The following is a 27,330-nucleotide window of genomic DNA, read 5'->3' on the forward strand; positions in this document are numbered from 1 at the left end:
ATAGCATATTCAAAAGCAGAGATATTACTTTGCCAACAAAGGTCCATCTAGTCAAGGCTATGGTTGTTCCAGTGATCATGTATGGATGAGAGAGTTGGACTGTGAAGACAGCAGAGAGCCAAAGAATTGATGCATTTGAACTGTGGTGTTGGAGAAGACTCTTGAGAGTCCATTGGACTGCAAGGAGATCCAACCGGTCCATCCTAAAGGAGATCAGTCCTGGGTGTTCATTGGAAAGACTGATGCTGAAGCCGAAACTCCAATACTTTGGCCAACTCATGCAAAAAGTTGACTCATTGGAAAAGACCCTGATGCTGGGAGGGATTGGAGGCAGGAGGAGAAGGGGATGACAGAGGATGAGATGTCTGGATGGCATCACTGAATCAATGGACATGAGTTTGGGTGAACTCCGGGATTTGGTGATGGACAGGGAGGTCTGGCGTGCTGCGATTCATGGGATTACAAAGAGTCAGACATGGCTGAATGACTGAACTGAACTGAATGATTAACAATATTGAGCATCTTTTCCTGTGCATGTTAACTATTTGTAGATCTTCTTTGGAAAAATGTATATTCAGATCTTCACATTATTAATTGGGTTGCTTGTTTTCTCGATTTTGGGTTGTATGAGCTGTTCACATATTTTGAATGTTAAACCCTCATCAGCCACATCACTTGCAAATATGTTCTCCCATTCAGTAGACTGTCTTTTCCTTTTGTGAATGGCTTATTTTGCTGTGAAAAATTTTAAATTTAATTAGTTCCCATTTGTTTATTTTTGCCTTAAGAGACAAATGGGAACTAATTAAATTTAAAATGTTTAAAGTTTTTCAAAAATATCAAACAATGTTTTGTTATGTTCACTTCTAGGAGTTTAATGATTTCAGGTCTTATATTAAGTCTTTAATGCATTTTGACCATTTGTATATGGGGTTATAAAATTCTAATTTCATTGTGGTGTACATGGCTGTCCAGTTTTCCCAGACCACTTTGTGTGTGTGTGTGTGTATGTGTTTCCTACATTGTATATTCTTTGCTTCTTTGTCATAGGTTAAATGACTATAGGTTAATGGATATACTTCTGGGATCTCTGTTCAGTGATATTGACCTGTATTTCTGTTTTTGTGCCAGTGTGCTGTTTTGATTACATTAGCTTTGTAGTATAATCTGAAATCAGAGAGCATGTTATCTCCATTTTTTATTGTTATTGTTGTTTGTTTTGTTTTCTCAAGATTGCTTTGACAATTTGGACTATCTTGTGTGTCTGTATAAATTTTAGGATTATTTGTTCTAGTTCTGTGAAAAATATCATGGATATTTTGATAGGGATTACATTACATCTTTAGATTTCTTTGCATAGTATGCACATTTGAACAGCCTTAATTCTTCCAATCCAAGAACATAGAGTATGTGTGATTTCTTTGTATCATCTTCAATTAACATGATCAGTGTTTAAGAGCTTTCAGAGTATAGGTCTTTACCTCCTTGATTAAGCTAATTCATGTACATTTTTACATAATTTTAAATGATATGTTTTGCCTTCTCTTACTAATACTTCACTAGTAGGGAATGGAAAACCAACAGATTTCTGTATATTAATCTTGTATCCTGGAATTTGATTGAGTTTTATTTAGTTAGTTAGTTATAATAGGTTTTGGGGGGTTTTTTTTGTTTGTTTGTTTGTTTTGGTGAAGGCTTTAGGATTTTCCATATGTAGTTTGTAATCTGCCAACAGTGATATTTTTACTTCTTCTCTTCCCATTTGGATGCCTTTTTTTATATTTATTTTTGAGATATTCCAATACTATGTTAAATATATGGTCAGAGCAGACATCGTTCTCTTGTTCTTCATTTTAGAGGACATGGTTTCTCACTTTGTATCTTTTAGCATGATGTTGGTTGTCAGTTTGTCATAAATGATCTTCATTGTGTTGATATATGTTTCTTCTATGCCACATTTGATATGAGTTTTTATCATGAATGAGTATTTAATTTTATCAAGTGCTTTTTCTGCACCTATAGAGATAATTATGTAATTTTTATCCTTCCTTTTGCTAATCTAATGTACCACACTGATTGATTTGCAATTTTTGAAATGTTTACTACAGGATATTTTGCTGTTGTTTTTTATCCATTTGTTTGCCATAATGTACAGAATATGCTGCATGCTTGGGGGAAAAAATGATCTTCTTTATTTCCCTGAGAAGTATTTCATGTGTAGTAAGCAGCCTCTAAGAAAGCCACAGGGATTCCCACTCCTGGTAGCACAAGGATATTTCACTCCCTATTTCCTTCTCTGAATTAGGCATAATTCCCTTAGACATTACAAGTATAGGAAATACAAATAATGCACCTTGCCAGAAGTGAATACAAACCATTATAGCATGAGTTTGAGCCCTTTCAGTTCAGTTCAGTCGCTCAGTCGTGTCCGACTCTTCGCGACCCCATGAATCGCAGCACGCCAGGTCTCCCTGTCCATCACCAACTCCCAGAGTTCACTCAGACTCACGTCCATCGAGTCGGTGATGCCATCTAGCCATCTCGTCTTCTGTCATCCCCTTCTCCTCCTGCCCCCAATCCCTCCCAGCATCAGAGTCTTTTCCAATGAGTCAACTCTTCGCATGAGATGGCCAAAGTACTGGAGTTTCAGCTTCAGCATTATTCCGTCCAAAGAAATGCCAGGGCTCATCTCTTTCAGAATGGACTGGTTGGATCTCCTTGCATTCCAAGGGAGTCTCAAGAGTCTTCTCCAACACCACAGTTCAAAAGCAACAATTCTTCGGTGCTCATCCTTCTTCACAGTCCAACTCTCACATCCATACCTGACCACAGGAAAAACCATAGCCTTGACTAGATGAATCTTTGTTGGCAAAGTAATGTCTCTGTTTTTCAATGTGCTGTCTAGGTTTGTCATAACTTTCCTTCCAAGGAGTAAGCGTCTTTTATTTCATGGCTGCAGTCACCATCTGCAGTGATTTTGGAGCCCCAAAAAATAAAGTCTGACACTGTTTCCCCATTTGTTTCCCATGAAGTGATGGGGCCGGATGCCATGATCTTTGTTTTCTGAATGTTGAGCTTTAAGTCAACCTTTTCATTCTCCTCTTTCACTTTCATCAAGAGGCTTTTTAGTTCCTCTTCACTTTCTGCCATAAGGGTGGTGTCATCTGCATATCTGAGGTTATTGATATTTCTCCTGGTAATCTTGATTCCAGCTTGTGTTTCTTCCAGTCCAGGGTTTCTAATGATGTACTCTGCATATAAGTTAAATAAGTAGGGTGACAACATACAGCCTTGACGTACTCCTTTTCCTATTTAGAACCAGTCTGTTCCATGTCCAGTTCTAACTCTTGCTTCCTGACCTGCGTACAGATTTCTCAAGAGGCAGATCAGGTGGTCTGGTATTCTCATCTCTTTCAGAAGTTTCCACAGTTTACTGTGATCCACACAGTCAAAGGCTTTCGCATAGTCAATAAAGCAGAAATAGATGTTTTTCTGGAACTCTCTTGCTTTTTCCATGATCCAGTGGATGTTGGCAATTTGATCTCTGGTTCCTCTGACTTTTCTAAAACCAGCATGAACATCAGGAAGTTCACAGTTCACGTATTGCTGAAGCCTGGCTTGGAGAATTTTGAGCATTACTTTACTAGCGTGTGAGATGAGTGCAATTATGCGGTAGTTTGAGCATTATTTGGCATTGCCTTTCTTTGGGATTGGAACAAAAACTGACCTTTTCCAGTTCTGTGGCCTCTGCTGAGGTTTCTAACTTTGGTGGCATATTGAGTGTAGCACTTGCACAGCATCATCTTTCAGGATTTGAAATAGCTCAACTGGAATTCCATCACCTCCACTAGCTTTGTTCGAAGTGATGCTTTCTAAGGCCCACTTGACTTCACATTCCAGGATGTCTGGCTGTAGGTCAGTGATCACACCATAGTGATTATCTGGGTTGTGAAGATCTTATTTGTACAGTTCTCTGTATTCTTGCCACCTCTTCTTGATATCTTCTGCTTCTGTTAGGTCCATACCATTTCTGTCTTTTATTAAGCCCATCTTTGCATGAAATGCCCCTCTAATTTTGTCCCCTTCTAATGTCCCCCTCAAAAAAATCTCTAATTTTCGTGAAGAGATCTCTAGTCTTTTCCATTCTGTTGTTTTCCTCTATTTCTTTGCATTGATCACTGAGGAAGGCTTTCTTATGTCTTCTTGCTATTCTGTGGAACTCTGAATTCAGATGCTTATATCTTTCCTTTTCTCCTTTGTTTTTTGCTTCTCTTCCTTTCACAGCTATTTGTAAGGCCTCCCCAGACAGCCATTTTGCGTTTTTGCATTTCTTTTCTGTGGTCTTCATCCCTGTCTCCTGTACAATGTCACGAATCTCATTCCATAGTTCATCAGGCACTCTGTCTATCAGATCTCGGCCCTTAAATCTATTTCTCACTTCCACTGTATAATCATAAGCGATTTGATTTAGGTCATACCTCAATGGTCTAGTGGTGTTCCCTACTTTCTTCAGTTTAAGTCTGAATTTGGTAAGAAGGTTCATGATTTGAGCCACAGGCAGCTCCCGATGTTGTTTTTGTTGACTGTATAGAGCGTCTCTGTCTTTGGCTGCAGAGAACATAATCAATCTGATTTTGATGTTGACCATCTGGTTATGTCCATGTGTAGAGTCTTCTTTGTGTTGTTGGAAGAGGGTGTTTGCTATGACCAGTGCATTTTCTTGGCAAAACTGTATTAGCCTTTGCCCTGCTTCATTCCATATTCCAAGGCCAAATTTGCCTGTTATTCCAGGTGTTTCTTGACTTCCTACTTTTGCATTCCACTCCCCTATAATGAAACGGACATCTTTTGGGGGTTTTACTTTTGAAAGGTCTTGTAGGTCTTCATAGAACTGTTCAATTTCAGCTTCTTCAGCATTACTGGTTGGGGCATAGACTTGGATTACTGTTATATTGAATGGCTTTCCTTGGAAACGAACAGAGATCATTTTGTCATTTCTGAGATTGCATCCAAGTACTGCATTTTGGACTCTTTTGTTGACCATGATGGCTACTCCATTTCTTCTGAGGGATTCCTGCCCCCAGTAGAAGATATAATGGTCATCTGCATTAAATTCACCTATTCCAGTCCATTTTAGTTTGCTGATTCTTAGAATATTGACATGCACCCTTGTCATCTCTTTTTTGACCACTTCCAATTTGCCTTGATTCATGGACCTGACATTCCAGGTTCCTATGCAATATTGCTCTTTACGGTATTGGACCTTGCTTCTATCACAGTCACATCCACAACTGGGTATTGTTTTTGCTTTGGCCCATCCCTTCATTCTTTCTGGAGTTATTTCTCCACTGATCTCTCAGTAGCATATTGGGCCCCTGCTGACCTGGGGAGTTCCTCTTTCAGTATCCTATCATTTTGTCTTTTTATACTGTTCATGGGGTTCTCAAGGCAAGAATACTGAAATGGTTTGCCATTTCCTTCTCCAGTGGACCACATTCTGCCAGCCCTTTATTTAATTCTAAATCTTCTCAGAAGGTTTAATTCTAAACTTTCTCTCAGTTATAGCCTAGATCATTTTGAATCAACCTTAATGCTTAGAAAAAGCATAAATGCTGAGGAAATAAAAGAAAAAAATAAGTTTTAAAGCAACCAAGATTTCAAAAGTAAGCATGAATTTGCATATTCAAAGATTCAGAGAGTGTGATGATGTTATTTTCCTTCAGAATGAAAAGTAATAATTCGAAGTCTCCTTGATCCTTTCAGACTGAAATGGAATTAAAAAATCATAAAGTGTATAAATGTTTATCTGAGTAGTTTTTGCTAATTTATATTACAGTGGCGATGTAAAAGTTCATATTGCTTCATACTTTCAACAATATTTGTTATTGCCTTTCTTAAATGCTTGTGAGTGTGGTATGCATTCTTATATGATTAGGGATTGAATTAGACTGAATTTATCTTATGAATAATGATCTTAAGTAATTTTCAAAAACACTTATAGTCACTTATTTCCCTCTTATTCAATGTGTCCACACAAGAAATTTTTTCATTTTTAAGTTAGGTTTATAAAATTTTCTTGTTCAGGTGTTACCATATTTTATGAACCATGACATGTAAGGCCACCCACAAAGAATGGGTCATGGTGGAGAGTTCTGACAAAATGTGGTCCACTGGAGCAGGGAATGGCAAACCACTTCTGTATTCTTGCTTTGAGAACCCCATGAATAGTATGAAAAGGCAAAAAGATTGGACACTGAAAGATGAACTCCCTAGGTCAGTAGGGGCCCAATATGCTACTAAGAGATCAGTGGAGAAATAACTCCAGAAAGAATGAAGGGATGGAGCCAAAGCAAAAACAATACCCAGCTGTGGATGTGACTGGTGATAGAAACAAGGTCCGATGCTGTAAAGAGCAATATTGCATAGGAACCTGGAATGTCAGGTCTATGAATCAAGGCAAGTTGGAAGAGGTCAAACAGGAGATGTCAAGTGTGAACGTCCACATTCTAGGAATCAGTGAACTAAAATGGACAGGAATGGGTGAATTTAATTCAGATGACCAATATATCTACTACTGTGAGCAGGAATCCCTTAGAAGAAATGGAGTAGCCATCATAGTCAACAAAAGAGTCCAAAAGGCAGTGTTTGGATGCAGTCTCGAAAATGAACTAATGATCTCTCTTCACTTCCAAGGCAAACCATTCAATATCACGGTAATCCAAGTCTATACCCTGACCACTAACACTGAGAAAGGTGAAGTTGAATGGTTCGATGAAGACCTACAAGACCTTTTAGAACTAACACCCAGAAAAGATGTCCTTTTCATTATAGGGGCCTGGAATGCAAAAGCAGGAAGTCAAGAAACACCTGGGTTAACAGGCAAATTTGGCCTCAGAGTACCAAATGAAGCAGGGCAAAGACTAATAGAGTTTTGCCAAAAGAACACACTGGTCATAGCAAACACCTTCTTCCAACAACACAAGAGAAGTCTCTACACATGAACATTACCAGATGGTCAACATCAATATCAGATTGATTATATTCTTTGCAGCCAAAGATGGAGAAGCTCTATACAGTCAGCAAAAACAAGACCAGGAGCTGACTGTGGCTCAGATCATAAATTCCTTATTGCCAAATTCAGACTTAAACTGAAGAAAGTAGGGAAAACCACTAGACCATTTAGATATGACCTAAATCAAATCCTTATCATTTTTTTTTCAAATCCTTATGATTATACAATGGAAGTGAGAAAGAGATTTAAGAGACTAAATCTGATGGACACAGTGCCTGATGAACTATGGACGGAGGTTCATGATATTGTACAGGAGACAGGGAATAAGACCATATCCAAGAAAAATAAATGCAAAAAAACACAAAATGGCTGTCTGAGAAGGCCTTACAAATAGCTGTGAAAAGAAGAAACGCAAAAGGCAAAGAAGAAAAGGAAAGATATACCCATTTGAATGCAGAGTTCCCAAGAATAGCAAGGAGAGATAAGAAAGTCTTCCTCAGTGATCAGTGCAAAGAAATAGAGGAAAATAATAGAGTGGGAAAGACTGGAGATACCAAGGGAATATTTCATGCAAAGATGGGCTTGATAAAGGACAGAAATTGTATGAACCTAAAAGAAGTGGAAGATATTAAGAAGAGGTAGCAAGATTACACAGAAGAACTGTACAAAAAAGATCTTCATGACCCAGATAATCATGATGGTGTGATCACTCACCTAGAGCAAGGCATCCTGGAATATGAAGTCAAGTGGGTCTTGGGAAGCATCACTACAAACAAAGCTAGTGGAGGTGATGGAATTCCAGTTGAGCTATTCCAAATCCTAAAAGATGATGCTGTTAAAATGCTGCACTCAATATGCAGGCAAATTTGGAAAACTCAGCAATGGCTACAGGACTGGAAAAGGTCAGTTTTCATTTCAACCCCAAGGAAAGGCAATGCCAAAGATGCTAAAACTATGGCAAAATTTCACTCATCTCACACGCTAGCAAAGTAATACTCAAAATTCTTCAACAAGGCTTCAGCAATACGTGAACCGTGAACTTCCAGATGTTCAAGCTTGTTTTAGAAAAGGCAGAGGAACCAGAGATCAAATTGCCAACATCACTGGATCATTGAAACATTAAGAAAGTTCCAGAAAAACATCTGTTTCTGCTTTATTGACAATGCCAAAGTCTTTGACTGTGTGGATCACAGTAAACTGTGGAAAATTCTGAAAGAAATGGGAATTCCAGACCGCCTGATATGCCTCTTAAGAAGCCTGTATGCAGATCAGGAAGCAACATTTACAACTGGACATGGAACAACAGACTGGTTCCAAATTGGGAAAGGAGTATGTCAAGGCTGTGTATTTTTGCCAGGCTTATTTAACTTATATGCAGAGTACATCATGAGAAATGCTGGACTGGATGAAACACAAGCTGGAATCAAGATTGCAGGCAGAAATATCAATAACCTCAGATATGCAGATGACACGACCCTTATACCAGAAACCGAAGTAGAACAAAAGAACCTCTTAATGAGTCGAAAGAGAAGAGTGAAAAAGTTGGCTTATTAAAGCTCAACATTCAGAAAACTAAGATCATGGCATCTAATGCCATCACCTTGTGGCAAATAAATGGGAAATGATGTAAAAAGTGAGACTTTATTTTTTTGGCTCCAAAGTCACTCCAGATGGTGATTGCAGCCATGAAATTAAAAGACTCTTGCTCCTTGGAAGAAAAGTTATGACCAACCTAGAAAGCATATTAAAAAGCAGAGACATTACTCTGCCTACAAAAGTCCTCTAGTCAAAGCTATTGTTTTTTCAGTAGTCATGTATGGATGTGAGAGTTGGATTATAAAGAAAGCTGAGTGCTGAAGAATTGATGCTTTTGAACTGTGGTGCTGGAGAAGACTCTTGAGAGTCCGTTGGACTGCAAGGAGATCCAACCAGTCCACTAAAGGAGTCAGTCCTGGGTGTTCACAGGAAAAACTGATGTTGATGCTAAAAGTCCAATACTTTGGCCACCAATACTTTTGAAGAGCTGACTCATTTGAAAAGACCCAGATGCTGGGAAAGTTTGAAGGTGGGAGGAGAAGGGGATGAGAGAGGGTGAGATGGTTGGTGGTATCACCAACTCAATGGTTATGAGGTTGGGTAACCTCTGGGAGTTGGTGTTGTACCTGGAGGACTGGCACAATGCACTCCAGGGGGTCACAAAGAGTAGCACATGACTGAGCTACTGAACTAAACTGATAGAAGACTTCTTCAGTTTTGTCACTGAAAATATTTTTCTGCTTCTATGAATTGCCTTCTCAGTCTTTTAATGTATTCAGCTGATGAAAATTTGTTTTTTGTTTTAGTTAAATTCATTTTATCTATCATTTTAATTTTAGATATTACATCTTGTTTTAAAAATTGTATTATTGGTTGATATAAATGCATGTTTTCTTCAAGCTTGGTTTATTTACTTTTTTATTTTTTATTTTTTGCTTTTTGCTTTCATGTGCATATTTATGATAAATCTGATATTAATTATTTTGTATGATGTCAAGAAAGGATTATAGTTTATTTACATATGTTCTTGTGTAGCTGTCTAATTGTGTACTATTTATTGAAAATATATTCATCACCCATTGATGTAGTGGGTTCTCTCCTTGATTATCAACCATGATATTGCTTACAATCAGGTATGTTGTTCAGTATTTAGCAGCAGGCTTTTGGAATGAGCAGCTTATTTTAATGGGGAAAGTAGAACGGAAATGAATCCAACAACTGTGCTTGCAGTTTTCAAATTCTGCTACTTCACTATCATACCAGATATGCTGATTCTGCTGGTTCTGCAGTATGGCTGCATACTTTCAATTTTCATGGAATCATTTGGGACCAACTGACTCCATACATCTTCAATTCAGTCTCTCAGTCATGTCCGACTCTTTGCGACCTCATGAATGGCAGCACACCAAGCCTCCCTGTCCATCCCCAACTCCTGGAGTTTACTCAAACTCATGTCCATCGAGTGGTGATGCCAACCAGCCATCTCATCCTCTGTCATCCCCTTCTCCTCCTGCCCCCAATCCCTCCCAGCATTAGGGCCTTTTCCAATAAGTCAACTTTTTGCATGAGGTGGCCAAAGTATTGGAGTTTCAGCTTCAGCGTCAGTCCTTCCAACTAACACCCAGGACTGATCTCCTTTAGGATGGACTGGTTGGATCTCCTTACAGTCCCAGGGACTCTCAAGAGTCTTCTCCAATACCACAGTTCAAAAGCATCAATTCTTCAGCTCTCAGCTTTCTTCACAGTCCAACTCTCACATCCATACATGACCACTTGAAAAAGCATAGCCTTGACTAGACCGACTTTGTTGGCAAAGTAATATCTCTGCTTTTGAATATGCTATCTAGGTTGGTCATAACTTTCCTTCCAAGGAGTAAGCATCTTTTATTATTTTTTTGTTTGTTTGTTTCTTTTTTTTATTTTATTTTTTAACTTTACAATATTGTATTGGTTTTTTAATTTCATGGCTGCAATCACCATCTACAGTGATTTTGGAGCCCCCAAAAATAAAGTCTGACACTGTTTCCACTGTTTCCCCATCTATTTCCCATGAAGTGATGGGACCTGATGTCATGATCTTCATTTTCTGAATATTGAGCTTGAGGCCAACTTTTTCACTCTCTTCTTTCACTTTCATCAGGAGTCTTTTTAGTTCCTCTTCACTTTCTGCCATAAGGATGGTGTCATCTGCATATCTGAGGTTATTGTTCTTTCTCCTGGCAATCTTAATTCCAGCTTGTGCTTTTTCCAGCCCAGCGTTTCTCATGATGTACTCTGCATAGAAGTTAAATAAGCAGTATGACAATATACAGCCTTGACGTACTCCTTTTCCTATTTGGAACCAGTCTATTGCTGCATATCCAGTTCTAACTGTTGATTCCTGAACTGTTTGTAAGATAATTTATATTTTAAATGGCTAGAGCAGATTTTAACTGAAGACAGTAAGAAAAACCACTAGGCCATTCAGGTATGACTTAAATCAAATTCTTTACAATTGTACATTGCAAGTGACAAATAGATTAAAGGAATTTGATCTGTAGACAGAGTGTCTGAAGAACTCTGGATGGAGGTTCATAACATTGTATAGGAGGCAGTGATCAAAACTATCCCCAACATAAAAGAGGTGCAAAAAAGGCAAAATGGTTGTTTGAGGAGGCCTTACAAATAGCCCAGAAAAGAAGAGAAGTGAAAGGCAAAGGAGAAAAGGAAAGATATACCCATTGAATTCAGAGTTCCAAAGAATAGCAAGGAGAAATAACAAAGCCATCTTAAGAGAAAAATGGAGAGAAATAGAGGAAGAAAATTAAATAAGAAATGTAAGACATCTCTTCAAGACACTTAGAGATAACAAGGGGACATTTTATGAAAAGATGCACACAATAAAGGACAGAAATGGTATGGACGTAACAGAAGCAGACAATAGTAAGAAGAGGTGGCAAGAATAAGCAGAAAAATAAGTATAAAATATATCTTAATGACCCAGATAACCATGATTGCATTATCATTCAAACAGAGCCAGACATCCTGGAGTTTGAAGTCAAGTGAGCCTTAGGAAGCATCACTACAAACAAAGCTAGTAGAGGTGATGGGATTCCAGCTAAGCTGTTTCAAATCCTAAAAGATACAATGCTTTACTGAATTAACCAGAAAAATTGTAAAACTAAACAGTGGCCACAGGACTGGAAAAGTTCAATTTTCATTCCAATCCCTAAGAAAGGCAATGCCAATGTATCTTCAAACTATCACTCAGTTGAACTCATTTCACAGGCTAACAAGGTAATGCTCAGAATCCTTCAAGTTAGTCCTCAACAGTACGTGAACTAAGACATTCCATATGTACAAGCTGGATTTAAAAAGACAGAGGAACCAGAGATCAAATCGCAAACATCTGTTGGAATTTAAAAAAGCAAGACAACTCCAGGAAAACACTACACTAATGCCTTTGTGTGGATCACAGCAAATTGAAAACTCTTAATAAGATGGGAACACCAGACCACCTTATCTGCTTTTTGCAAAACCTGTATGTAGATCAAGAAACAACAGCTAGAATTGGACATGGAACAACTGACTGGTTCAAAATTGGGAAAAGAGTACATCAAGGCTCTATATTGTCACCCAGCTTACTTAAATCATATGCAGAATGTATCATATGAAATGCCGGACTGGATGAAGCACAAGTTGGAATCAAGATTGCGGGGAGAAGCATCAATAACCTCAAATCTGCAAATGACACCACACTTATGGCAGAAAGAGAAGAGGAACTAAAGAACCTCTTGATGAAGGTGAAATAGGAGAGTAAAAAAGCTGACTTAAACTCATCACTCAAAAAACTATCATCATGACATCTAGTCCTATAACATCATGGCAAATAGATGGAGAAATAATTGAAACAATAAAACATTTTATTTTATTGGGCTTCAGTATCACTGTGGACAGTGACTGCAGTCATGTAAATAAGACTCTTGCTTCTTGGAAGAAAAGCTATGACAAACCTAACAGCATATTAAAAAAAAGAGACAGCACTTTGCCAATAAGTCTCCATCTAGTCAAAGCTATATATATATTTTTTTTTTCAATAAGCATGTATGGATATGAGAGTTGGACCATAAGGAAGGCTGAGCATGGAAGAATTGATGCCTCAAACTGTGGTGCTGGAGAAGACTTGAGAGTCCCTTGGACAGCGAGGAGATCAAACCAGTCAATCCTAAAGGAAATCAATCCTGAGTATTCATTGGAAGGACTGATGCTGAAGCTGAAACTCTAATACTTTGGCCACCTAATGTGAAGAGCCTACTCATTGGAAAAGACTCTGATGGCAAAAGACTGAGGGAAAGAGGAGAAGGGGACAACAGAGGATGACTTGTTTGGATGGCATCATTAACTCAATTGATATGAATTGGAGCAAACTCAGGAGATGGTGAAGGGCAGGGAAGCCTGGCATTCTGCTGTCTATGGGGTTTCATAGAGTTGGACAGGACTAAGCAACTAACCAACAACAAAGATCAGATTATGATATACACAAATAATAATCCTTTCCAATTCATAACCTTACAGAATCCTTTAATAATTTCAGTTTTCATCCTCTGATATAGGTATGAAGAATTTTAAGTTTCTCTTCCACTCAATTGTCCAATTAATTTTTAGATTTTCCATAACCTTCCTAATCTAAATACTGTAATTCCTATTTATAGTCAATTGAGGCTCAAATGAAATTTTTTCAATTAAAGTATACTTAACTTACAATATCATATTATATTCAAGCATACAACATAGGGATTTAATATTTTTATAGATTATACACCATTAAAAGTTATTATAAAATATTGTCAATATTTTGTGTTGTTCATTACATCCTTGTAACTAATGTGTTTTATAACTTAGTTTGTACCTTTAATCCCTTTCAGTTATTTTACCCAGTTACTCCACTCCTGTCCCCTCTGTTAACCACTAGTATGTTCTCTGTGTCTATGAGTCTGTTTCTATTTCATTATATTTATTTATTTTTGTTTTGTTTTATAGATTCCACATATAACAGAAAACATACAATATTTATCTTTCTCTAATTTCCTTCACTTACCATTATACCATTCAGGTCCATCCATGTTGCTCTAGTAGCCAGATTTCATTCTTTTTTATGACTGAGTAATGTTTTATTAGATACACAGATAGAAAGATAGATATCTCAATCTTCTTTATACATTCATCTATCCTTGGGTCTTTATGTTGCCACTGTAACTTGGGTATTATAAATGCTGTTATAAACGTGAGGATGCGTATGTCTTTTCCAAGAAACGTTTCTGTTTTCTCTGGATAAATATTAAAGAAGTGGAATTGCTGGATCATGGGGTAGTTCTTTTTGGAAGACCCTCTATACTGTTTTCCATCTTGGCTACACCAGTTTACATCCCCACCAGTAGTGTACAAGCTTTTCCTTTTCTCCACATCCTCACCAATGCTTGTTATTTCTTGCCTTTTTGATGATATTCTGACAGCTGTGAGTTAATGAGGTCTAAATGGGTTTTGCATATGTTTTACAACTTTTGTGTGATTTGTAGCTATATATCTGAAGTTTTGCCAATATTTTGGCTTTTTAGGTGAAGAGCTGACTCATTGGAAAGAACCCTGATGCTGAGAAAGATTGAGGGCAGGAGAAGAGAAGAAGAGGAAGAAGATGGTTGGAGGGCATCACTGACTCAGTAGACAGGAGTTTGAGCAAAATCTGGGAGATAATGAAGGACAGGGAAGCCTGACATGCTGCAGTGCATGGGGCTGCAATGAGTCAGACATAACTAGTGGCTGAACAACAGCAATGACAATGATAGTAGTAGATATAATGGCAAGGACAGTTTGTTCATAGTGCAAAGAATCTGCCAATGAAGTCCAATTTATAAAGTAAAACACATCTCCCTTCAAATTCTTCCATATACTTGAGTAATGCTACTTTTTGCTTTCAAAATATTATTTGTGCAGACATTTGACTGCACATTATAACACTGTTATAATACTGTTGTAACACTGTTGAGATGTATTATGAAACTTAAATTTCATTCCAAATGTTTTCATCTCTTTAACATTAGATTTTTAAAAAAATTTGTATGACATTTAAACTGCTTTCAGAATATTTCCTCAAAGTGTCTTAATAATATCTCTCATTTTTATACATATATAAGTAATGGGACCAAGATATAATTCTCTGTGATAAAGGTGAGTTTTATCTCTGAGACATTTCATTACTACCTGATGTGATTGGAAACTATAACTAACTCAACATAATGTCAAGACATTTTCTTACTGTATATGTATGAATTAATATGTATGAAAAGCAGAAGTTTATAAATATGGTGAATGCCTTTAAAAATTAGTTTTTCATTAAGACATTCCTTAAATAAAGAACCTTTAAGACCAACTATATGGTCTTCATTAATTAGCTGGTCCAGATAAAAGAAAATTTCTATTGCCTACCCCAAAAAGTATTTCATCTTATTTCTGCTACCCATGGGAGGAGTTGTAAAATTAAATAGAGTTTCACTATAACAAATGACTGTGAAATATGATATATGTATAATAAAAAACATACTCAAAGTCAGAATCTAGACAAGAGACACTTGTCTTGTTTTGTGACTGAGATATCAGCCACAGAACAATGAGACTAAAACGGTGGTCTCTGGAACTTCAGTGATTGCATCACCTGCAAATTGTCAGGCCCAATTCCAGATATACTGAATTAGCTTGCAGGGATTTGGGGCTCAATAATCTGTATTTGAACAAATTTTAAGTAATGCTAATGAATACTCAAATTTGAAAACCAGTGTGTAGAATATTATCATGATAGAGATAGTGTCTGTGCTAAGATATTAAGAAAAGTCTGAAATCAGTCTACAAATCAAAATGGGTTAAGGAATTATGAATAGTACAGGATTTCAAAACACTACAAACAGGCACAGTTGTAAGTAATGAAGTTGAGCATTTGGCCATAGTCATCACCCTTAGGTGTCTTAATGTTATGCTAAGAAACTTTGATGTTATAGTACTAGTCCATGGCTTTCACCCTTTTGAAAGGAAAACTCATTGAAAAATATCTTCACATGTTTAAACAATAGAGATGAATATATAAGTGTGCACTGACAAAATATTCTTACTCTATTTCTTTTTTGCTTCTGGTAAATTTTATTATTTTATACTTCACTAAAAAGTTGTTGGTTCAGATGTATAAAACTGATTTTATAATCCACTATGGCCTAAAAGTAGCAATTTAGATAATACTAGTGCATATGATTGAGAACAAAGGAAGTATTTAAAATTAGGTGGAAATATGATCATACTTGCCTTTTAGAAAGACAGCAACATTTGGATTAGATGCAGAAATAGAACAGAACCTTGTAGACGCATAATCAAAAATTTAATATGATATTGTATTGATTCTGCCATACATCATTGTAGAGAATTAGCCTTCAATTAAAATAAATAAATTTAAATTTAAAAAAATAAAATAAAAGTTAAAATTAAAAAAAAGAAAAAAGAAATAAATAAGAATATATGAAACCAAAAAAAATGAATTAGTAAGCAGTGATAACAGAATAAACTGTTATTTATATAAATATAATAATAAATATCCAGTACCAGCAGGAATGGATAAAATGGAGAAATAGTAAAGATAGGGAAATGATAAAATGAGGCAGCTAATTGAATCTAAGGGAGTAGAAGGAAGAGTAAAGTTAGACTGAACCTCACTTCCTGACTAACAGGCCTGGGTGTAGAATAAGGATCTGATTTCCTGAATTAAAAGGACAGGAGATAGTTTTTTTGGAAGATGACAGGAGGAAAGGAAAAAAAAATGATTTCAGAATTAAAAATCATGTTTGGAAATAATCACTCAGAACATTCTGGTTACAAATATGTACATGATAACATCAGATTCATTTAAATAATGTTGCTGTTTTTCTTTTTTTTTAATTTTATTTTATTTTTAAACTTTACATAATTGTATTAGTTTTGCTAAATATCAAAATGAATCCACCACAGGTATACATGTGTTCCCCATCCTGAACCCTCCTCCCTCTTCCCTCCCCATACCATCCCTCTTGTGTCTAACTCTTTGAGACCCCTGGACTGCAGCACTGCCAGGCTTCTCTGTCCATCACTATCTCCTAGAGTTAACTCAAATGTTGACAGTGGGTTAAATTATATTTACGTATTATTTTAATGGTTAATTTTCTCATAATATGAAAATAAATCCAGATGAAGTCTTACTCCAAAAATATTTAAGACAGTGGCAACTGAATATGAGTCAGTTGTAGCTCTCAGAGTTACAATGTGGCAGCAGGTCAGTCCAGTTATTTTTAGAGTCATTTAAGTTGCTTTTGTAGAAGGGTTTTTCAGTCATGATATTAGGTATCAGACATTAGGAAATTTGTTACAGGGGCTGTAATGGAGGAAGGGGCTAATTAAAGAGTATTATAAAGATGCTGAGGCTTTCTAGTTTCAGTATAAAATTGAAGATTCCCTAAAATATTTTTTTAAAATCTCTACAGAGAATTTCAGGTATTACCTGATAATTCAGTTGCAGCAATCACTCTCTACAACAAGAAATATCCCTTTTACATGAATAATAATCAACTCTTCATCATAAGTTGTTTTACATTTTCCTAAAATACATCAACAAATACAAACACAACAATACAAACACAACAAAGGATAAGACCTAAAACAGATACATGCTCTGAAAAGGAGAAATGGAGGACAATAAAAAAGAAAGCATGCTCAACAACTGATTATTTTGTTATTAAACAAAATTCTAACTTTCCACTATTGATATATTACAAATGAATTAAAAGTTACACTTATATTTTCAGCTTACCGTTATTCTAATAATTCTGTATAAAATATGTTTGATTAAGCATCAATTAGAAGTAACACTTGCTCCTAGAAAGGAAAGCTACAACAAACCTAGGCTATGTACTAAAAAGAAGAGACATCACTTTGCCAACAAAGGTCCGTATAGTCAAAACTAAGTTAAAGCAATGGTTTTTCAAGCAGTCACGTACAAATGTGAGAGCTGGACCATAGAGAAGATTGAGTGCTGAAGAATTGATGCTTTCAAACTGTGATGCTGGAGAAGACTCTTGAGGGTCCCTGGGACAGCAAGAAGATCAAACCAGTCAATTCTAAAGGCAATCAACTTTGAATATTCATTGGAAGGACTGATGCTAAAGCTCCAGTACTTTGGCCACTGGATGTGAAGAGCCACTTCACTGGAAAAGACACTGAGGCTGGGAAAGGTTGAAGGCAAAAGGAAAAGAGGGCAGGAGATAAGATGTTTCAATAGCCTCACCAACTCAATGGACATGAATTTGAGCAAACTCCAGGAGATAGTGGAGAACAGAGAAGCCTGGTGTGCTACAATCCATGGAGTAACAAGAATCAGACAAGACTTAGTGACAGCAAAACAGCTGTTGCAGGAAGGGGGACACCTTCCAGCGCCTGAAACTAGGCGCTTATCTAACACTCAGAAATGAATTGTCTGAGGAGACACACGTGCTGACAAAGCAAGAGATTTTATTGGGAAAAGGCACCCTTTGCAGAGTAGTAGGATAAGGAAACCCAGGAGAACAGTTCTGCCACGTGGCTGACAGTCTCGGATTTTATGTTGATGGGATTAGTTTCCAGGTTGTCTTTAGCCAATCATTCTGACTCAGAGTCCTTCCTGGTGGTGCATACCTTGTTCAGCCAAGATGGATGCCAGCAAGGATTCTGGGAGGTGGTCAGACATGTGCTATCTCCTTTTGACCTTTCCTGAACTCTTCTGGTCGGTGGTGGCTTATTAGTTTCATGTTCCTTACCAGGATCTCCTGTTGTAAAACAACTAATGCAAACAGTTACTATGGTGACTGGCCAGGTGGGCACTTTCAGTCAATGTGCTTCCCCTAACACAACTACAACACAATAATTGTAAAGCCATTCATTTTCTTAGACCTTGATCATTTCCTGGCTTAGGATGTGGGTGGATTAAATTAATAGATGCTGAAATTTTATTTAAATATGTAAAGCAAATTTGGAGTTAATTTTTGTCATTAGAAAGGTGATACAACTGGATGAATAGTTTCTGCTTGGTGTTTTCTGTGTGTGTGTGTATGGTCAGTCATTCGATGGTGTCTGACTCTGCTACCCATGGACTGTAGCCCAGCAGGCTCCCATTTCCCTGGAATTTTCCAAGCAATAAAATTGTAGCAGGTTGCCATTTTCTTCTCTAGGGGATCTTACCAACTCAGAAATTGAACCAGTATCTCTTGTGTCTCCTGCATTAACAGGTGGATTCTTTACCACTGCATCACCTAAGAAGCCTTAATATCTTCTAATTTTGACCAATTTCTATTCATCTAAACTTCTCTGAATATATATGGTTATGTAAATATTTGAATTAGCATTTTTAAGTGTTTCATAAATATTCAGAAGTATTTCTTTTGACCAATATTAACTCCACTCAATGGTCATCTGAGTTAAATTCACCCATTCCAGTCCATTTAGTTCACTGATTTCTAGAATATCAATGTTCACACTTGCTATCTCCTGCTGGACCACTTCCAATTTGCCTTAAATCATGGACCTAACATTCCAGGTTCCTATCCAATATTGCTCTTTACAGCATTGGACCTTGCTTCTATCACCAGTCCCATCCACAACTGGGTATTGTTTTTGCTTTCACTCCTTCTCTTCATTCTTTCTGCAGTTATTTCTCCACTGATCTCCTGTAGCATATTGGGCACCTACCGACCTGGGGAATTCCTCTTTCAGTATCCTATCATTTTGCCTTTTCATACTGTTCATGGGGTTCTCAAGGAAAGAATATTGAAGTGGTTTTCCATTCCCTTCTCCAGTGGACCACATTCTGTCAGACCTCTCCACCATGACCCACGCATCTTGAGTGGCCCTGCATGGCATGGCTTAGTTTCATTGAGTTACAGAAGGCTGTGGTCCATGTGATCAGATTGGCTAGTTTTCTGTGATTATGGTTTCCGTGTGTCTGACCTCTGATGCCCTCTCGCAATACCTACTGTTTCACTTGGGTTCCTCTTACCTTGGACACTGGATATCTCTTCACAGCTGCTCCAACAAAGTGCAGCCGCTGCTCCTTACCTTGGACGAGTTCATCCTTCCTGACCTTGAACGTGGAGTAGCTCCTCTCGGCCCTCCTGTGCCCGTGCAGCCACCGCTCCTGGGATGTGGGTTTGCTCCTCTCGGCAGCCGCCCCTGACCTCAGATGTGGAGAGGCCAACATGGTCAAAAGAGGAGTCTGAAATGCAGTACTTGGTTGCAATCTGAAAAACAACAAAATGATCTCTGTTTGCTTTGAAGGCAAACCATCCAATAACACGGTGATCCAAGCCTATGTCCCAACCAGTAACACTGAAGAAGGTGAAGATGAATGGTTTTATAAAGACCTAAAAGACATTTTTAAGAACTAACACCCAAAAATGATGGCCTTTTCATTATAGGGGACCAGAATTCAAAAGTAGAAAGTCAAGAAACACCTGGAGTAACAGGCAAATTTGGCCTTGGAGCATGGAATGAAGCAGGGCAAAGGCTAATAGAGATTTGCCAATAGGATGCACTGGTAATAGCAAACACCCTCTTCCAACAACACAAGAGAAGACTCTCCACATGGACATCACCAGATGGTCAACACCGAAATCAGATTGATTATATTCTTTGCATCCAAAGATGGAGAAGCTCTATACAGTCAGCAAAAACAAGACCAGGAGCTGACTGTGGCTCAGATCATGAACTCCTTATTGTCAAATTCAGACTTAAATTGAAGAAAGTAGGGGAAAGCACTGGACCATTCAGGGATGACATATATCAAATCCCTTGTGATTATACAGTGGAAGTGAGAAATCGATTTAAGGGCCTAGATCTGATGGACAGAGTACCTGGTGAACTATGGACAGAGGTTTGTGACATTGTACATGAGACAGGGATCAAGACCATCCCCATGGAAAAGAAATCCAAAAAAGTAAAATGGCTATCTGAGGAGGCCTTACAAATAGCTGTGGAAAGAAGAGAAACAAAAAGCAAAGGAAAGGAAAGATATTCCCATCTGAATACAGAGTTCCAAAGAATAGAAAGGAGAGATAAGAAAGCCTTCCTCAGTGATCAGTGCAAAGAAACAGAGGAAAACAACAGCATGGGAAAGACTAGAGATCTCCTCAAGAAAATTACAGCTTCCAAGGGAACGTTTCATGCAAAGATGAGCTTGATAAAGGACAGGAATGGTATGGACCTAACAGAAGCAGAAGATATTAACAAAAGATGGCAAGAATACACAGAAGAACTGTACAAAAAGATCTTCATGACCCAGATAATCAGGATGGTGTGATCACTCACCTAGAACCAGACATCCTGGGAATGTGAAGTCAAGTGGGCCTTAGAAAGCATCATGATGAACAAAGCTAGTGGAGGTGATGGAATTCCAGTTGAGCTATTTCAAATCCTGAAAGATGATCCTGTGAAAGTGCTGCACTCAATATGCCAGCAAATTTGGAAAAATCAGCAATGGCCACAGGACTGGAAAAGGTCAGTTTTCATTCTAATCCCAAAGAAAGGTAATCCCAAAGAATGCTCAAACTACTGCACAATTACATTCATCTCACACGCTAGTAAAGTAATCCTCAAAATTCTCCAAGCCAGGCTTCAGCAATACATGAACCGTGAACTTCCAGATGTTCCAGCTGGTTTTAGAAAAGGCAGAGGAAAAAAAGAAAAGAAAAGAAAAGGCAGAGGAATCAGAGATCAAATTCCCAATATCCACTGGATTATCAAAAAAGCAAGAGAGTTCCAGAAAAATTTCTATTTCTGTTTTATTGACAATGCCAAAGCCTTTGACTGGGTGATCACAATAAACTGGAAAATTTTGAAAGTGATGGGAATACCAGATCACCCGACCTGCCTCTTGAGAAACCTATGTGCAAGTCAGGAAGCCGCAGTTAGAACAGACTGGTTTCAAATAGGAAAAGGAGTACATCAAGGCTGTATATTGTCACCTGCTTATTTAACTTATATGCAGAGTACATCAGGAGAAACACTGGGCTGGAAGAAGCACAAGCTGGAATCAAGACAGCCAGGAGAAATACCAATAACCTCAGATATGCAGATGACACCACCCTTATGGCAGAAAGTGAAGAGGAACTAAAAAGCCTCTTGATGAAAGAGAAAGAAGAAAGTGAAAAACTTGATTTAAAGCTCAACATTCAGAAAACAAAGATCATGGCATCTGGTCCCATTACTTCATGGCAAATAGATGGGGAAACAATGAAAACAGTGGCAGACTTTATCTTTTTGGGCTCCAGAGTCACTGGAGATGGTGATTGCAGCCATGACATTACAAGACGCTTACTCCTTGGAAGAAAATTTATGACCAACTTAGATAGCATATTCAAAAGCAGAGACATTACTTTGCCAACACTGGTCCATCTAGTCAAGGCTATGGTTTTTCCAGTAGTCATGTATGGATGTGAGAGTTGGACTGTGAAGAAAGCTGAGCACTGAAGAACTGATGCTTTTGAACTGTGGTGCTGGAGAAGACTCTTGCGAGTCCCTTGGACTGCAAGGAGATCCAACCAGTCCGTGCTAAAGGAGACCAGTCCTGGGTGGTCATTGGAAGGACTAATGCTGAGGCTGAGCCTCCAATACTTGGCCACCTCATGCAAAGAGTTAACTCATTGGAAAAGACTCTGATGCTGGGAGGGATTGGGGGCAGAAGAAGAAGGGGACGACAGAGGGTGAGATGGCTGGATGGCATCACTGATTCGATGGACATGAGTTTGTTTGAACTCCAGGGTTTGGTGATGGATAGGGAGGCCTGGCCTGCTGCAATTCATGGGGTCGCAAAGAATCGGACACGATTGAGTGACTGAATGAACTGAACTCCACTCAATAGGATATAAATAACTTTAGAAATAAGGAAGAGACAACAATATGAAAAATTCAAGCAGGCCCCTTTTATAAATGAAAGATGCTATCTTGTCTTCACCAATTCTTGAATAGTAAAATATTGCTCACCACCTGCACAGCCTGAGATTTCCTGTTAATCTTCACCTTCAGAATTGCAAATTCAATTTAGTAGTTTGCATTGGACATTTTGAGGATTAACATAATTTTAATTTTAAAGATGCTAGAACTTTTTCTCTTGAGTGCTTATTTTACAACTAGGTTAAATTTACCTCTGTGATTAAAATCATAGATGGCAGGGAGGTATTTCCAGTGAGTAGATACTCATTTCTAAGTCGTGCACATTATTCTAAAATTTTGTACAAGAAAATAAATATAAATAAGTTAACATTTTGTAGTATTTGAAATGATTTTTCAGAAATGATAATTTATAACATTAAATTTTACTTACAAATATTTAAAGTCTTTAATTTCTTTTGTGGTTTCAAGTTGTGCAAATGCTCAGCAATTATTTTAAATGCATCCTTTTTTCCAAGATACTTGTTTTGCAATGTGAACCTGAATGCTGTCAATTTTAAAAGGACAGAAGTCCTATTATTTGTAATGATACAGTAAAAAAAAAAAAAAATCTCTCATTCTTTGAGTAAATTCAAAATTGCTCCCTACAGTGTTTTCTCTATATTATGAATTAGTCGTTACTGAGAAATTTAACATATATTCATTGCCTTTATATCACCTATTTTGTGAAAGAAAAATTTATAAACTGTGTTTGGTGCCCCAGGAAAAGAACATTTCAATAACTTAAATAAGGATATTTGCACAGAATTTAAATGTAGATAAAGTGACTGAAATCAACCAATTTAGAATATTATAAGGACAAGGGACAATTTACTAAGCTGCTTATTCCGTTTACAAATTGAATTCACTTTTTTTTTTTTTTTTGGTATAGACTCATATGTATGAAGCATGGAAGGACTTACTCTTTGTTACACATTACTTGTAATTATAATTTTTTTTTCTATTCTAATGTTTTTGCCCCAAAGCATTATGAAATAGGTTGATGCTTTCCAGGACACTGAATACTATGTATCACAGTATGAACTCAAAGAGACCAGGAAATACTTGGTTTGTCAAAACAATCCAGAGGCAGTGTAATAATAATGACATTATGATTAAAAGAATACCATCTTATGATTAAAAAAAAAACAAAATGATATACTGCAGGTAAAAACCATAGCAATCATTTGCCATATATGATGTATCCATCACTTTATTGTGTTTATAGTGTTATCGTTATCAATATGTATTCATAATCTAATTACAAATAGGTATATTCATGCAAATTTAAGTAGAAAATTCAAATGTACAAAAGATATACTTTTCAAAAACAATAGGATATACATATATATATATATATATATAATAGTGGGAAGGATTCTTAAAGGGGAGAAATGCTGATTTTAAAAATTTGACTAGAATTTCAAGCGAATAACACAAAAACAGCAGCAACACAAAAAGAGAAATAGATGTGGAAGAGAATATAGCAAACAGATTCAATTTAAGAATGACCATGCCAAGATCGTGGAACAGGTTAACCTTCTTGCATGTGGTGATTTATATTGTCAGCAGTGAGGATAAATTAGGATAAATACTATCTGAAAATGGCAGACTCTGTAATAGATGACTGTAAATTGAAATCGCTATCTCAGCATTGAAGATTTGTGCAGATGATGATGACGAGTGTTTTGAGATCATTAATTTGGTGACAGGTAAGTAAAACATTGAATTCAACAATGACTACAGGTTATTCAATCTGACAACTTGGAGGTAGTATTTTAGCCATTTCAAGACGTTAATGTCAGTAAATCGGAGAAGGCAGTGGCGACCCACTCCAGTACTCTTGCCTGGAAAACCCACTGGACGGAGGAGCCTGGTGGGCTACAGTCCATGGGGTCGCTAAGAGTCTGAGATGACTGAGCGACTTCACTTTCACTTTTCACTTTCATGCATTGGAGAAGGAAATGGCAACCCACTCCAGTGTTCTTACCTGAAGAATTCCAGGGAAGGGGGAGCCTGGTGGGCTGCCGTCTATGGGGTCACACAGAGTCAGACATGACTGAAGCGACTTAGCAGCAGCAGCAGCAGCAATGTCAGTAAATAGGTTTTATAAATTGATTATATTGAAACTTAACATTCCCTTTAGTTTTCTTCCTGAATCTAATTACAAACTATGAAAGTGTCTGATGAAAACTACAGAAGTAAATATTTGGGCAGAGTTATGATGTCCCCCCAAATGCCTTATAATTAAATCCTATAATTATTGCAGCTAATAAAAACATGTTTTCCTATGACAACAAAGTTTAAGCTTCACCAAGAAATATAAATATTACATTTTCTGAATTAATATAAGATTACTTCAAAAACATTTGTGACAAAAGGTGCACTGATTCAACAAAAGTCATGGAAAATGCAGTTCATGGAATTCTTCAGGCCAGAGTACTGGAGTGGGTAGCCTTTCCTTTCTCCAAGGGATCTTCCTAACCCAGGGATAGAACCCAGGTCTCCTCCATTGCAGGTGGATTCTTTAGCAGCTGAGCCAAAAGGGAAGTCCACAAAAGTCATGAATACATCTCAAATGTTGTTGTAAAATTATCTGAAAGTTTCTTTCAATGTACAGGTTTCTAAGCTTTAAATCTTATACGTTTTCAATTTATTAGATCTGAGGCAGGACACACAAATTGGATATTGATACATATATATTCTGCTAAGAAATTTAGGTTGTATTTTTAATATAAATTTTGAAAACATATGATTCTACCTTTCTAGAATATAGCAATGTATACAGGTTTTATTTTCTCTATGGTGTACATTACATTGGGACTGAAAAGTAAGGACTTTATACTATAGCAAATATAGATGGTAATACTGTATTATCATTATGTAATGTGATAAATCTTGCTACTTTAGCAATTATATTTTAATATATAAATGTATCAAAGTGAAGCATTGTAAACCTTAAATTTAATGTTACACATCAAATTTATTCAATAAAAATTAATTAACAAGTAAATATTTAAAGTCTGTCTAAATTGAGAATTCTATGTTCAACTTTTGTTATCACCATAAAAATTTGGAAAATTTATTGCTTCTCAGATAGTATTCCTTAAAAGACAAGGAATATGTGACTGCAGCATAACAAAGACTTACTTAAATGGTGATTGATGTTATTTCTATAAGATTTTCTACTGTTTTTTGAGCACACTAGAAGTCCCAAGAAGAAATCACATATAAATGGTGCATCCAAAGCCTTTTAAATGCCATGGATTTAGACTTCATCTAAGCTTTTATGTAAGTAATTATTTTTCTATTTTATTTGACTTTGGAATTTAATAGCTGGATTTGATTTCTTCTAGAATCCAACCAATCAATACTAAAAGAAATAAGTCCTGAATATTCATTGGAAGGATTGATGCTGAAGCTGAAACTTCAATACTTTCGTCACCTGATGTGAAGAACTGACTCACTGGAAAAGACCCTGATGCTAGGAAAGACTTAAGGCGGGAGGAGAAGAGAACAACAGAGGATGAGATGGTTGGATAGCATCACCGACTCAATGAACATGAGTTTGGGTAGGCTCTGAGAGATGGTGATGGACAGGGAGGCTGGGCGTGCTGCAGTCCATGGGGTCGCAGAGTCAGATACAACTGAATAACTGAACTGAACTGAGAATGAACTATTTATGAGGTTCTTCATGTGGTTCTAAAATTTTCTTTAAATGTTTAGCTTCTCAGATGAGCTAACAAGCAATTATAAAGTAATAAAACATCTAAACTTGTATCAATCCACAAAATTTCTAGGTGGAATACAAGGAATTTTTATTACAAAAAATGTACAAAATATTAACTAGGTTTAATTCTATTCCCCTTCACTAAAATATCAGTGTCTGCTTTATTTATGCAAGGCAACATAGCATATTTTGTTAAAAACATGGGATCAAATTCATCTTTTAATTAGAAATTCTGATATCAAGCACATATTTTTCTAAATGCAGAAGGTTTTAATAAGTGTTAAATGTGCTAAAAGCATGCTAAAAGTGTTAAAAGCATGCGATAGTACATCACAGAAAATGTACTCAAAATAACTGTTACAATGATGCCCTATAAAACAAATTTTCAAATATCTTGCTAGATGTATTTAATAACACTCTAATAACTTTTAAAAATTATTTATTATGATTTCTCTAATAGAGTAAGGCTGGTATATAGAAAAGCTCTGGAATTACTAAATAAATCATATATAGATCTTTCTAAATACTTTACTAGTACTTAACAATTTGTCATTCTGTTCTTTAGAATTTGCAGCTGGAAAATAACACTATCTGAAAATAATGAAGAATTTTCTCCTCATATCCATCTTGTGCACCTGTTTTATCCATTTTTTTGTTTGTTGGTTTTGGTGGTTTAGAATAATGAACAATATATTTCATAATGGATATCTTGATTATTTATGACTTTAATGGAAATGCTTAACACACTTTGTTCATAATTTGATGTTTAATGTATGATTTTGGTAATACATTTTTCTTCAGCCTGGAAAAGAAAGAATTATCTCCAAAAAGGAGTTCATAATTTTTAAAAAAATTGGCTGTGCATTAAATTTTAGTTGATATTTATTTTTTTAATCTACTGAGATTACCATGTGGCTCTTGGAATTCCTTTTCCATGAAATTTTCCAGGTAAATTAATATAGAAAATTATTATATATTCTAATGTAGTAATATATTGGCTCTTATATCATTAAGAGTCCCTAAATGATATTCCAATTCTTTTCACTTTAAG

The sequence above is a fragment of the Bos indicus x Bos taurus genome, chromosome 1 (assembly GCF_003369695.1).
Source record: "Bos indicus x Bos taurus breed Angus x Brahman F1 hybrid chromosome 1, Bos_hybrid_MaternalHap_v2.0, whole genome shotgun sequence".
NCBI classification, from domain to species: domain Eukaryota; kingdom Metazoa; phylum Chordata; class Mammalia; order Artiodactyla; family Bovidae; genus Bos; species Bos indicus x Bos taurus.